The sequence below is a fragment of the Pelobates fuscus genome, chromosome 10, assembly GCF_036172605.1.
Source record: "Pelobates fuscus isolate aPelFus1 chromosome 10, aPelFus1.pri, whole genome shotgun sequence".
Taxonomy (NCBI): Eukaryota; Metazoa; Chordata; class Amphibia; order Anura; family Pelobatidae; genus Pelobates; species Pelobates fuscus.
In genome coordinates, this window is record NC_086326.1 from 41,863,451 (window position 1) to 41,878,162 (window position 14,712).

Here is a 14,712-nt window from a genome sequence, read left to right on the forward strand (position 1 = left end):
AGGGCGTTCCATAGGAACTGTGCAGCCCCAGATATGTCTATAAGGTGAGCTTCAGAGGTAGGAGTACGAACAGAGGTTAGGCGTAGGTCTCCGGCAGAGCGCAGGGGCCTAGATGGGACATATTTGTGTAATAGTGAGGATAAGTAGGGCAGAGCAGCATTGTGTAGAGATTTGTAAGCAGTATCAGGATATTAAATTGAGACCTATATCTTATGGGAAGCCAATGTAGGGACTGACAGAGGGGGGAAGCATGTGAGGTGTGGGCGGACAGGAAGATGAGCTTCGCCGCCGCATTCATTATACACTGTAACAGTTGGGAACACGTAAGACCACTGAGAAGCGGATTGCAGTAGTCAAGGCAAGAGAGGACAGTGGCATGGACCAGCACCTTAGCTGCATCTGGCGTTAAATAGGGTCAGATGTGCACAATATGTTTGAGATGGAAGCGGCAGGATTTGGACATGAGAGGTGAAGGAGAGGTCGGAGTCAAAGACAACACCTAGGCAGCGAGCCTTAGAAGTAGAGCGGATGGTAGCGCCATTGACTTGGAGGGACAGAGACAAGGGAGGAAAGAACAGAAGTTATGTTTTGGACAGGTTCAGTTTAAGGAAATGAGCAGCCATCCAGTTGGAAATAGCAGAGAGGCAGTCAGGGACACGAGTCAAGAAGGGGGGTTAGAAATCAGGGGAGGACAGATAAATTTGCATGTCATCTGCATAGAAATGATACTGGAAGACGAAGGATGTGATGATTTTACCAAGGGAGGCAGTGTAAATTGAGAACAAGAGGGGACCAAGGACAGACCCATGGGCAACACCAACAGAGAGGGGTTGTGGAGAAGAGGCAGAGCCCGAGAAACACTGAAGAGAGGTGAGAAGAGCACCAGGAGAGAGCAGGTTCTCGTAAACCGAGATTAAGGAGGATGAGAAGAAGCTGTTGATGATCAACAGTGTCAAAAGCAGCAAAAAGGTCGAGGAGAATTAGGATAGAGTAGTGGCCATGGGATTTTGCAGTGAAAGATTATTGGATACTTTGGACACAGCTGTTTCAACAGAGTGGTGAGTGCAGAATCCAGATTGAAGCGGGTCAAGCAGAGAGTTGGATTCGAGGAAGTCTGTCAGTCTCGCATACACAACTCTCTCAAGGATCTTAAAGACAAACAGCAGTAGCGAGGTAGGGCGGTAGTTGGACGGGGAATTAGGTTCAAGGTTGTTTTTTTTCAGAATCGGGGTTACGGTTGCATGTTTGAAGGGTAAAGGAAATGTGCCAGAAGAGAGGGAGAGATTGAAAATTTTAGTGAGACGCAGAGCAAGAGAAGGAGACAAAGTACGGATGAGATACGAGGGAATAGAAACGAGGGAACAGGTGGTGGGGAGTAACGGAGCAGAGCAGAAACCTCTTCTGCTGTAGCAGGTGCAAATGAGCATAGGACAGCTGAGGGAGTGTGGTTAGGGGAAAGGTTGGTAGTGGATGGAGAGAGATGAGAGATCTTTTTTCTGTTTGTAGATATGAGTTTATGATGAAGGGTGAGCGTGTGTAAATGAAGGGGTGTATTTGTGTGGAGTGCTAAAGGTGTGAATGTAGGAGTGTAATTCTCTGCAGTGTTAGATTTTTGGAATATACGGATGTATTTTGTGTCAATCTGTTTGTGAAAGATGGGTTGCATTTCTCTGGAGTGCCGGCATGTGTACATTTAGGGGTGTATTTATGTAGAGTTTCAGTGTGAGTGAATGCAGAGGGGTCTTTTGCCCCCTTCTCACGCCCTCCTTGTCACTTACCCTTTTCCTCACACATTACTGAAAAGGGAGTGAAAATTAAAGAGTATTATTACAAAGGGTAACGAAATATTAATACATCCTTTCCTTCACACATCAGTGTAGGAACCAAAGAAAATCTGTGGGGATAGCTTTTCATAACAAATATGCACCCCAAGGGAAGCATACTTTAAACCATGTATTGCTATAGGGAAAAGTATATCTTTAATTGAGAAGGCTATTCATAGAATATGATATAGGCCTAAATTAGCTACATGATCTCACCATTTAATATATATATAAATACACTAATATACTATTTTTCACACAAAATAAAAATTTCTTATCTTCTTTGCATTTCTAAGCGGCGGAAATAAGCAACTCCCCCCCCCTCCCCCCCCCTCCCGCCCCAGTCCTATTGCAGTAAAACCTGCTGAGGAAAAAAAATGGTTTTGCTTTTTACTTACCTTAAATCCAGTGCCAGGAGCTTTGTGACTTTCTCGCCCTGTCCTCACATAGCCCTACCTGTGGTTCCCACAAACTGGTGTAATGACTCTGTTAATCAATACATTTTGATTTAAAGCACTGTATGAGCTCTCTATACTGGGGTTGGCCAGAGCAGCTGAGGTCAACCTAGAAAGCAGACCATCCAACATATCAAATGGACAAAGGGGATGCAGTCAGGCAGTTTTCAGAAATTGTACGTGGCTTACTAATAATTTATGCAACTAAAATTTAACCCCTTAAGGACAGAGCTTCGGAAGCTTGTCTTTCACTTTATGACAACGGCATTTTTTTGCATTTTTTGCTGTTTGCGTTATACTGCAATTTGCATTTGACTAATTTATTGCAACAACGCATATTATATACCGTTTTTTAAAGGACAGAAAGGGCTTTCATTTGATGTAACATATATATACATGCTTATTTATTATTAAAAAAAATACAGAAAAATGCAAAAAAAAATGAATAATTTTGATTTTTTTTACAGTTTTTGCAATAATAATGTGTGCCTAATTAGTGCAGGTTAAGGAAAGTAATTGTAGATTATGCTAACGTAGTGTACTTATAATCTTAATTTTAATAATGACAGGAGGCGAGTATTTTGCATGACTTTCTTTACTCATGCTTCCAGCAGCACAAGTCAATCATCAAACTTTAAACCAATCATAACAGTCTGCATAACCATATATAAAGCCTTGTATGTCACATGACTTCCTCTTTCTTTGGTGAGAGACTAGTCCATGTATTGTCCCGAAATAACAAAAAAGTTCGTAAACATAAAACAGTCCAAACTTGTTCCATGGTAGTTTCAAACTGATAACTCATAACGGTATTGGAACTTGATTCGAGAACTTCCACAGCCGATGTGTCTTATCCGGAACCCATAACTGTCATCATGCTGCAAAAAACAGAAACGAGTGTAAGAGGATGGAAGTAGACTTATGTCCACATGATATCATCGTTACCATGTCTATCCATACATAGTATCATAAATGTTAATCTATCTGATATACTATATTGAATACCATAATACAGTCTATCCTCATCTATTAACCATTAACTATAATATCAGACAATATTCAGCTATTACCTCAAAACTTTTATCCCTATTCTCCTGATAAAACTCTAATAGTTATAGCTGATCTAAAAAACGTTGACAGAAGACAACCCGTATAAGCGGGAGTGGAGGGTGGGAAAATACTCGCCTCCTGTCATTATTAAAATTAAGATTATAAGTACACTACGTTAGCATAATCTACAATTTTATTACATGACAGGAGGCTTCATATTTTGCAATTTTAAAGCTGAGGTAATAGTGAGAAAGATGCGTGTGTGGTTTGACAAAAATAAAATAACCGGAAAGTATCTTCCCGTGTCCAGTCCGCGGAACGTAATATATCCGCTAGGGATGCTCCCGCCGAGAACGCTCGCGATGCGGCTGCGCCCCTGACCGAGTGAGCTCCGAAACACGTTTCTACACCTGCTAAGGATAGGAGCCAACGTACCCATCGCGCCAGTGTAGTGGTGGTAACCGGTTTATAAGGTTTGGTGTATGACACCAACAGTTGACCTCTATTAAAAGCACGAAGGTTTGCTGTAACCTCCACGTAACGAGTAAGTGTGGAAACTACACATAAACGGGGAACCGTAGGAAAAAAGGGGTAAAATATAGATGTCGAATTCGTTTTAGTTCTTCTAGACACCGTGAAGGTAACCCCTTCTGGTGCTATAGAGAAACCGTCCACGTCGAACGCTCGTACATCCGAAACTCGTCGAAAAGAGACCAAACATAGCAGTAAAGTGAGTTTGGCCGACAGCTGACGTAGGGATAAGTCTGCATTGTCTGGCCAATTCCTAAGTAAACTGAGGACCACCTCTACGTCCCACATATGATTATACTTAGGTTCCGGTGGTCTGAACAGTTTGATGCCTCGCAGAAGGCGACATACCAAAGGATCCTGACCCACCGGGGAACCCTGTATTGGCACGTGTGCCGCTGAAATTGCTGATCGTGCCACATTGATGGAACGATAGGATTTTCCCTCCGTGAAGAGGTTTGACAAATAATTCACTACTGTGGGAATAGATGCTGTAAAGGGATCACAGTCTCTTCCCACACACCAGCGGGTCCATGTATTCCATGCTGATATGTAACTGCGTCGGGTACCTGGTGCCCAGGAGTCCCATAAAAGGTCTTTAGCTGGTTGCGATAGACCTTCGACGGACCAGGTTCCCCTGAAAGACTCCAGGCTACCAGTTCCAGATCCTCTTGTATCATTAGTGGATGTGGTTCCCCTTGCGGGTCTGTCAATAGAAAGGGGAACGATGGTAGAAGCAGGGGATGGTCCTGTGTTAGGGCTAATAATTCCGGAAACCACGCCTGACTCCTCCACAATGGTGTGATGAGTATCATCGAGATCTTGGTCACTCTGATGCGATGGATCACTCTCGCTATCATCGCAAATGGTGGGAATGCGTACGCTCCCTTCGGGGGCCACTGCTGTAGGAAAGCATCTACCGCTTCGCATTGAGGGTCCGGCAGCCAGCTGTAATATCTCGGTAGCTGTGTATTCGTCCGGGACGCGAACAGGTCCACGACCAGTGGTCCCCTGATGTCTTTCACTGCTGAAAATATCGACGTGTCCAGTCGCCAGTCGCTGCCGTCTCTCCAGTGTCGAGAGAACCAATCTGCCGTGATATTGTTGATTCCCGGTAGGTATTCCGCCTTGATTGAAATGTTGCGGGGAATACAAAATTGGTATATCTCTTTCGTCGCCTCTGTCAGGTTTTTTGACCGTGCTCCCCCCAGGCGATTTATGTATTGGACCGCTGAAATGTTGTCCATACGCAGTAAGATGCAGCAGTTCGTCATCTCCTTGGCCAGACTGCGAATCGCAAATGATCCCGCGATCAGTTCCAGACAGTTGATGTGGAGACCCTGTTCCTCTTGGGACCATGGACCTCCTGTGGATGTGTGGGCGCAGTGGGCTCCCCAGCCCCAAAGGCTCGCGTCCGACTCCAATACAAAGTCCGGGTTCTTCCCGAAGATGGCTTTGCCGTTCCAGGCTTCCATGTGGAGTAGCCACCATCGAAGTTCCGTCCGAGCTTCTGTGGAGACGGGAATCCAGTGATCGTATGTGAGTCCTGCTCGTAGTTAGTGAGCCTTCAGTCTCTGCATGGCCCGATAATGGAGCGGGCCCGGGAATATCGCCTGTATTGACGAGGATAGTAGGCCTACTATCCTCGCTAGTAGTCTGAGAGGTATGGTGTCCCTCCTGAGTATGCGTCGAATTTCCTTGCGAATGGCCGCTATCTTGGATGCGGGGAGGCGTAGAACTCCCGATTTGGAGTCTATCTCGAACCCGAGGAACTGGACTATCTGTGATGGTGTCAATGCTGATTTTTCTCTGTTCACTACAAATCCTAGCGATTCCAGAAAATGCATGGTAAATCTCGTCTGAGATTGAATTCTGGATTTTGATTCGCAGAAGATCAACAGATCGTCCAGGTAGATGAGGCAACGTATGCCCCTTCCTCTCAGATGTGCCATGACTGGTTTGAGGAGTTTCGTAAAACACCATGGAGCCGAGCTGAGTCCGAATGGGAGACATGTGAATTGACACGGGCGGCCCTTCCAGATGAACCGGAGGAAGGGACGACTCTCTCTTGCCATGGGGACCGACAGGTATGCGTCTTTTAAGTCTAGACCTGTGAACCAGTCGTGTTCGTTCAATAGGTCCCTCAGGAGATGAATACCCTCCATTTTGAAATGGCGATAAGCCACAAATCCATTGAGTTCTCGTAGGTTGATAACTGGAAGATAGTCTCCCGTCTTTTTCCTGACTACGAACATGTTGCTGAAGTAACCTTGGTCGTCTGCGGCGAATTCCACCGCTCCTTTCGCGAACAGGGCTCTTATCTCTGTGTCTATGATGCGTATCTGATTCTCGGACGCCCGTATGGGTCGTGGTCGTCTGGTCTGGTATGATGTCTGGGTGAATTCTATCACATATCCTCGTACGGTCTGAAGGATCCATGCGTCTGTGGAGATGTGTTCCCATTCCTGTGGAAAAAGGGACAGCCTGCCAGCAGTTAAACCAGAATGACATAACGGAAGACAGTTCGTGCTCACCTGAGTTGAATCGTCCCCGTCCTCTGCTCCGAGTGCCTCTGGTACGGAAGGATCCCCGTGTGAATGTGGCTCTTGTCGATGGGAAGAACTGTTGAGCTGCGTATGGTTGGCTGGGGCCTGATGGCCAGAAGCGGCTGGTGGCCCGACCCCTCTACCGACCAGCCCTGCCAAAAACACTCCGATTTGTTCGAGGGGTCCGAAAGACCTGTCTGATGGAGGATTGGGCCTTATTTAATGTAGTAAATAGGCCGACGTGCTTCTTTAGTTCCGCCAGGAAAGGTTCTCCAAAGAGTAGTCCGTCTGCCCGAGGACCTAGCTCCTTCTTTCCCAGATCCAAGAGTTTGGTGTCTATCTTCAACAGAGCCGCCTTACGTCTTTCTGCGCACATGGCGGCGTTTGAATTTCCCAGGAGACAGATCGCTCGCTGCGCCCATTCTCTGATATCGTGCGCTTCGAGGGGTGTCCCCTGAGTAAGTGCCAGGTCAGCGAAGTATAGGATCTTCGCCAGCGGGCCTATCATGTCTAGCATTTTGTCTTGGACCGACTTCATGCCTTTTTCAACTCCCTTCCGTGGGTCTCTGCCCGACCGGGACATAAACACCCCTACTGTGGTGTCAAACTCTGGTGTGATGGCAATTTTGTCAGGCAGAACGGGGCGTGGGCATTCTGCTTTAAGTTTAGCCCGGACTTCCTTGTCCATCGGCTTCCGTAGCCAGAAATGTATAAATTGGGTCAGATGGTCCGGCAGGTTCCATTCGGACGATCTGGGGTGTCGTATCTGGCGAGGGTCGAACATGGGGTTGCCCGTCTCGTCCAGGAACACCCCGTCTTCGTCTATGTTTGGTTTGTGGGAACCCATGTTGCCGGAGTGGCTTGCCCATTCTTGACTCTGGCTGAACTCTCCGCTTTCCTGCGGTATGTCCTGCCAATCCTCCTCCTCATCCGAGGGTGAGTTCTCTGCCCTCCATTCGTCCATTATTTCCAACAACGGAGGTGATGATGGTCCCTCATCCCCTGATGAGGGGTCTTGTGTAGGGGAGCGATCCAGGTGTCTTGACTGGCGGCTCCGCTTATGTAGAATTCCTCCCTCGTATCTTGGGAGATTCATACTGGAGCCCTTCCAGTGGCGTTTGGACGCCGCTGCCTACGGCTTACGTTGTGTCGGATCTTTATCCTCCCTTTTTGATGGAGGTCTGGTGTCCGCCGACTCCGGCGGTGACTGTGTTATCATCTTGGCCAGCGCCTTTTCCACCGATGCTGACACTGCGGCATTGATCATTGCCTGGAAGTCTACTGCTGATGGTGTGGTAGTGTCCGACATTATGTCTGCTTGTTCTTTACCGTCTGTGGGGAGACAGAGTATACGTCAGTGCGTATATGGCTACACAGTGGCTTCCACGTACAACTGGGGCTCACCCAGGTACCCAGTCTTAACTGCCACTAGGAGCGTGACTAGTGGTTTGTAGAGGGGGTCAGCCTCTTAGCAACCGGGGTGTACGGTCATTAATGTTGGGACGGAGCCCGGGTAATGGTCGGGACGGAGCCCGGGTAATGGTCGGGACGGAGCCCGGGTAATGGTCGGGACGGAGCCCGGTAATGGTCGGGACGGAGCCCGGTAATGTGAGGTATCAAAGACCTCAGTACACTTGTAATGAGTTCACCCTTGTAAGTAACTTTGTGGAAGGTATTGCCACTGTGAGTTGCGAGGATCACCCCAGTTGTACTATGGAGGTGCCGCATACAATAAAGCGTACTTGTATTTATTTATTTATTATTATTTCTTATATTTATTGATTTATGTGATCAGTGTTTCCACATGTCAATCAGACACTCCTGTGATCATCCAATTCATTTAGTACTGTAGCCTGAGCCTGATGGGAGTTATCCTGCTGGCTAAGAGTTTGTCAGCATATAGATCCACAGTGCAGTCTTTCCAGCCCAGCACTGTGACCACTTCTATGAGCCCACATACAATCCATTATCATGTTTTAATCCATTTAACAAGATACACTTTAACCTGGCAAAAAACTTTAATAAATTGTGTGCCAGTTCGTGGGAATCACGAACTGGCGAAACCAAGATGGCCGCCGAGGATCTCGCGATATCCAAGATGGCCGCCGTTCGCACGCAAATTTGCCGCGCGGTCCGCGATCGCGGTCCGCGATCGTGGACCGACGGTATCGGATGGCACCCCCTCGTGCCCCCCCACCCACCCCTCAGTACCCTGGGACTAATAAGAGACCTGGCGGTCCCGCGCGATCGCGCTAAAAATGCCGCGAACCGCGCGAGACCAACAGGCAGAAATACCAGAGAAAACTGAATTCAGATAGGGGAGAACAGCGGAATGACAAAAAAGCATATAAACTATATTAGGTTTAGAGGGAAAGGGTAAGGGGAAAGCAGAATAAAAGGGGGGCAAAATACACAGTATAGTGGCCAAATAAATTAAAGGGGCCACAAGATAAATAGCATTGCATAAATCGAAATTAGTAGAGAGCTAATACTCTGACCTGTGTCTTGGCTGGAAGCAGCAAAGAAAGAGGAAGTCATGTGACATACAAGGCTTTATATATGGTTATGCAGACTGTTATGATTGGTTTAAAGTTTGATGATTGACTTGTGCTGCTGGAAGCATGAGTAAAGAAAGTCATGCAAAATCTTCTATGCTCTTCTCTCCCTCCCTCCTCCATTAAACGACCACTATAGGCACCCAGACCACTTCAGCTCAATGAAGTGGTCTGGGTGCCAGGTCCATCTAGGATTAACCCTGCCTGCTGTAAACATAGCAGTTTCTTACATATTTCTTTACATATGGGTTAATCCAGCCTCTAGTGGCTGTCTCATTGATAAATAAACCAGAAGAGCATACAATTTCCAAGCATCTTCGCAGGTTTTAAATTCAAACTACCCCACAAAGGCCTACCATTTCATAAAGTAGACACCCCAGGGTATTTCAAAAGGCATATTTTGAACCTTAGCGTGGGATCATTTTTCCGCTAGCGTGTACCAGGTGTAGTGGTAATAAGCGTTTTTTTCTGCCTTTTTGACACACAAAGTGTGTTTGCACAGTATATTTTGCAAACCATATGTGTACTACCACTGTATAATACTTCATATGTTGCTCAGCTATGTCTGCTGAGTACAAAAATACCCCCGTATGTACCTTTGCCAGGTATATGTGGACATCGGAGGGGCACATTTGGGACACAGCCATTCCATTTTTTTTTCCAACTTTAAATTTTTACGCTGTGCCCATGTCCCATTTTTGAGTATTTTACCAGGCTATATAATCCAAATACCCCATAAAGCCATACCATTTCTTAAAGAAGACATCCCAGGGTATTTCAAAAGGCATATTTTGAACCTTAGCGTGGGATCATTTTTCCGCTAGCTTGTACCAGGTGTAGTGGTAATGAGCGTTATTAAATGTATTTTTTTACTTTTTAAAACTTTTTTTACTTTTTAAAACTATTTTTTTAACTTTTGTTTTGCTTATTAATTTTTTTAAAGTTTCCTAAACTTTCGTAAAACCTTTTTTTACAGATTTAACATTTTTCCAAGCTTTTTTTTTTACGTTAACCCCTAACTAACAGTAAGCAGCACTAACAGTAAATTCCCAATTTTCCCATAACTCCCACCCACCCCAGCTAGAAAAATATTTAATTATACAATATTTAAATTAGTTAATTAAATAAATTTAACCCCTGAGGGTTAAAAAATAAATAAAAGTTCATCGTCAGGGGTTAAAAAAAAATTAGATCATAGTATAATACTGTGATCTGTATTTTGATCACTGTAGGCAGTGATCGACTGGCAGGGAAGGGGTTAATTTTTATTTGGACTGGGTAAAGGGTTTATTTGTTTTAATTTTTTACTTAAACGTTATTAAAACTTTTTTTAACTTATTTTTTTTTAACTTTTTAAAGCTTATTTTTAAACTTTTTTTAACGTTAACCCCTAGTTAGCCTAATACTAAATCCCCCAATTCCCCACTAACTTCCACCCTCCCCAGCTAGCTAAATTTATAAATTTAAAATATTTAAATTAATTAATAAAATAAATTTAACCCCTGAGGGTTAAAAAAAATAATAATTAACCCTCAGGGGGTTAAAAAAAAAATCAGATCATAGTAAAATGTAATCCCTGCCAATTGATCACTGTAGTCAGTGATCAATTGGCAGGGAAGGGGTTAATTTTTTTATTAAAATGGGTAAAGGGGGGGTGAAGGGGGTGGGATTTGAAATAAACTTTATTTTTTTTACACCAGGGGGCAGGATCAACACTGATCCGTCTCCCTGCACTTCACACTGAACCCGGAAGTGCAGGGAGGCGGAGGTGAGTATACAGAGCACATGTGCCCGCTCAGACATGCTGTCAGAGCGGGCACATGTACTGGGGCAGCCGGATCCGGTGCTCCCGGTCTGCCTCTAATGCAGAGGCAGACCGGAGCACCATTAACCCCACGATCGCCGCAATTGCGGCGATCTGGGGTTAATTTTAACGGGTGACGGACGAGGTCCGTCACTCGTCATTAACGCATTCCCCTGAGTGACGTACCTCGTCCGTCACTCGTCGTTAAGGGGTTAAGTTAGAACAATGTATTTTATTTACATAGGCTGATCTCTAAACACATTTATTGTAGTTTAAAGACACATTACTGTGAGTATTATTACTGTGGAGCTCTGTTATACATTCAGACACACCAACAATATGGAGCTCCTAGAAAAGAGGGAAATTAGGATAGACAAAAAGGACAGAGGGATGTAGGCGCAACATAGAGACTGACCCCCCTAAATCTTAATTTTGGGACATATTTGTTACTGGTGAGAAGATTACGAGATCTGCAGCATTCTGTTCTTTCTGTATAGAGGAGCGCTCTCTGTCATTGCATGCGGAGGTAGAAGAGAGATCTTAGCGTTCTCTTGCTTAGCATCTTTATTCACTAGATATCATGTTTTCACATTAGTAAAATAAAGCCCCGTTTCTCTGTTGCTGCAGAATGCAGTAAAAGCAGGCTCCCTTTCAGATCATGTGAGTAAAACACGGCTACATGTAAAATACTGACCTGCAACGAAGGAAAAAAAGTGCAAAATTCCTTGAAACGTTTAAGCCAAAAATCTGACTTGGAAAAAACTTCAGCTTTGCTGAACTGAAGACATCAAGTTGGCCTTTCAATATTTAGTGAACTAAAGGGTTTCTCCAACTCTTTTTGATACTTAAAGGAACACTATAGGCACCCAGACCACTTCAGCTCATTGAAGTGATCTGGGTGCAGTGTCCCTATTGCACTTAGGGACAGAGAAACTCCAGAGAAACTGCAATGTTTACATTGCAGCACTAAGTCTGCAACAGTGACTGTCTCCCACACAGCCATTGGAGGTACTTCATGGATTGAAACAGAACTTTCGTCCGATAACTAATTTTTCCCCATAGGAAATCATTGATTTAATGCTTTCCTATGAGGAGGTCTAATTCGTGCATGGCATTTGCCACGCATGCACATTAGCACCTGCTCGTTGCAGGACGTCAGAGAAGGCAAAGCCGTGACCCAGCGCAGAGGGACATCAGTGCTGGTATCAGATAAGTAAATTAATGTTTTTTTAACACTTTATTCACTGGGGTGGGAGGCGGGTTGTGCGAGGGAGCTATAGTGCCAGGAATACAGCGTTATATCTCTTTAACAGAATAATGCCATATTGGCATAATTCTATTTGTCCCTTTTTAAGGAAAGTAAAGTTTATCTTACCTTAATCCAAGGCTCTAACGCACCGAGGTCCAATCAAAGCCTTCTCATAGGGAAGCCTTTGATTGGACCATTTTTCCGGCTGAGGGTGCGTGCACACGATCTGAGTCTGCAAAGAGAGGGGGAGTGGGAGGGAGGGAAAGGAGGGATGGGTTATTAAAAATTAAAGGACCACTATAGTGCCAGGAAAACAAACTCGTTTTCCAGGCACTATAGTGCCATGAGGGTGCCCCTACCTTCAGGGTCCCCCTCCCGCTGGGCTGAAAGGGGAGGAAGGGAGTTAAACACTCACCTTTCTCCAGCGCCGGGCTCCCTCGGTGCTGGGGACTCTCCTCCCTCTTCTGACGTCACCGGCTGAATGCGCATGCGTGGCAAGAGCCGCGCACATTCAGCCAGTCCATAGGAAAGCATTCTCAATGCTTTCCTATGGACGCTGGCGGCTTCTCACTGTGAAAATCACAGTGGGAAGCGCCTCTAGCGGCTGTCAATGAGACAGCCACTAGAGGCTGGATTAACCCATATGTAAAGAAATATGTAAGAAACTGCTATGTTTACAGCAGGCAGGGTTAATCCTAGATGGACCTGGCACCCAGACCACTTCATTGAGCTGAAGTGGTCTGGGTGCCTATAGTGGTCGTTTAATGGAGGAGGGAGGGAGAGAAGAGCATACATACACAGTTCACCTCCTGACATCACTCAGTAAGATGGAAGCCAAGCAACCAGCATTAGATGGCGAGGACACTCAAATTGACAGATTCAGGTGGATTTCACATGTTAGCCAAAAATAAACCAAAATTAAAATATAGATTACTTTTTAACTTTGACAACTAAAATATGAAACAGCATCATTGGTCAAACATTATACCCCAAGGATGGTTAACTGCATATAACAGTGTGGGGAAGGTTGTATAAAGACTCTCTGCATACCTTTTTAGAACGTTTATTTCCTTCAGACTGTCTGCTATTTGCAACAGTGCCAAGTCAAAACTCTCCCACAAGGAACAGGTCAAATAGCAGTAACCCTGGGATTCCCTCCCAATCTGTTTCATTTGTTAACCACCCATGGGGGTGTAATGTTTGGCCCTTGTGCCTGCTCCCTTGTCATAGGCAATTAAGCTGCTTCATTCAGACTGCAGACTGTCAGGTAAACAGCAAGTATATAATGTATGGGGGGGGGGATTGTGTAATACAAACTGCTTTGCTTATACTTTGCTCTCCCCTAAAAGAGAGAGAGAGAAAGTGAAAGTGTGTGTGTGTTCCAGCAGAGTGAGGGAATGAGGACCCAGGAGGCTAAATGTTCCTCCCACCACAGGCAGCTCAATGGCCACAGTTACCATGGGAACGCTCTGAGGAGCTTGCAAAAGGGGTGTACTCAGCCTACAGTTCACTCACACGCTGCACCCATCACGCATACCCACACACACGCACTTCACCCCCTCACTCACACTGCACCCCTCATACACGCTGCAGCCCTCACACAAACTTCACACCTACACACACACACTGCTCCACTCACACAGTGATCCTCTGCACCAGGGGTTCTTAATTAATTTTCCCCGTGGAACACTTTGACATAATGTGCTAACAACATGGAATCCCAAAAATGTTTTCACGGCGTAGCGCTAGTAAACAGACAGTAGTACTTAGGAGCAGATGTGCTTTTGTGTGTACCATTTGGGTTTGTATATAATGTTAGCATTTTGATACAGGGGTGTGTTTGTATGTAATGTTTGCAATTGCGTGTAGGGGTGTGTTTGTATGTAATGTTTGCATTTGCGTGTAGGGGTATTTTTGTATGTAATGTTTGCATTTGCGTGCAGGGGTGTGCTTGGGTGTAGTGTTAGCTTTTAAATGCGGATGTACATTTGTGTGTAGTATTCGTGTTTGAGTGTTTATATATTAATCTTAAATTTTAATCCAGGGTTTTTTGTATGTAATGTTTGTGTTTGCAGGAGTGTGTTTGCATGTTGTGTTGGTGTCTGATTGCTGGGATGTATGCACATATACGTGTTTGATTGCTGTGATGGTGTTTAATTGCTGGGATGTATGCACGTATGTACATACATACACAAACAAATTAGCACACAGACACACACATAAAAACATTGACACATACAAACACTGACATACACACACAGACACAACGATACAGACCTTGACACACAGATACACACACACCAATATACACAGACTGACATACAAACACACTCAGATACACACAGTGACACATACACAAACCTTGACACACAGATACACACACTGACACACACATACTCTTTGACAGACACACATACGAACACATACATTCTCACTGACAAACACACATACACACACTCTCACTGACAAGCACACATACACTCTCACTGACAAACACACATACACACACTCTCACTGACAAACACACATACACTCCAAATACTCTCAGTGACAAACACACATACACTCTCACTGACAAACACATACTTTTTGACAGACACACATACAAACACATATACACTTAAACTGACAAGCAGACATACATTCTCACTGACAAACACACATACACAAGCATGCATACACTCTCACTGACAAACACACTT

At 44.9% G+C, this 14,712-nt stretch overlaps 1 protein-coding gene across 1 annotated transcript in view; it reads right to left on the minus strand.

Annotated features, from left to right (window-relative positions):
- Positions 1–13,100, minus strand: part of SYCE3 (synaptonemal complex central element protein 3) — a 64,350-nt gene extending 51,250 nt beyond the window's left edge. The window contains exon 1 of the mRNA XM_063434188.1: positions 13,061–13,100. The gene's annotated coding sequence lies outside the window, so the exon portion shown is untranslated. The remainder of the gene's footprint in view (positions 1–13,060) is intronic.
- Between the last annotated feature and the right edge of the window lie 1,612 nt (positions 13,101–14,712).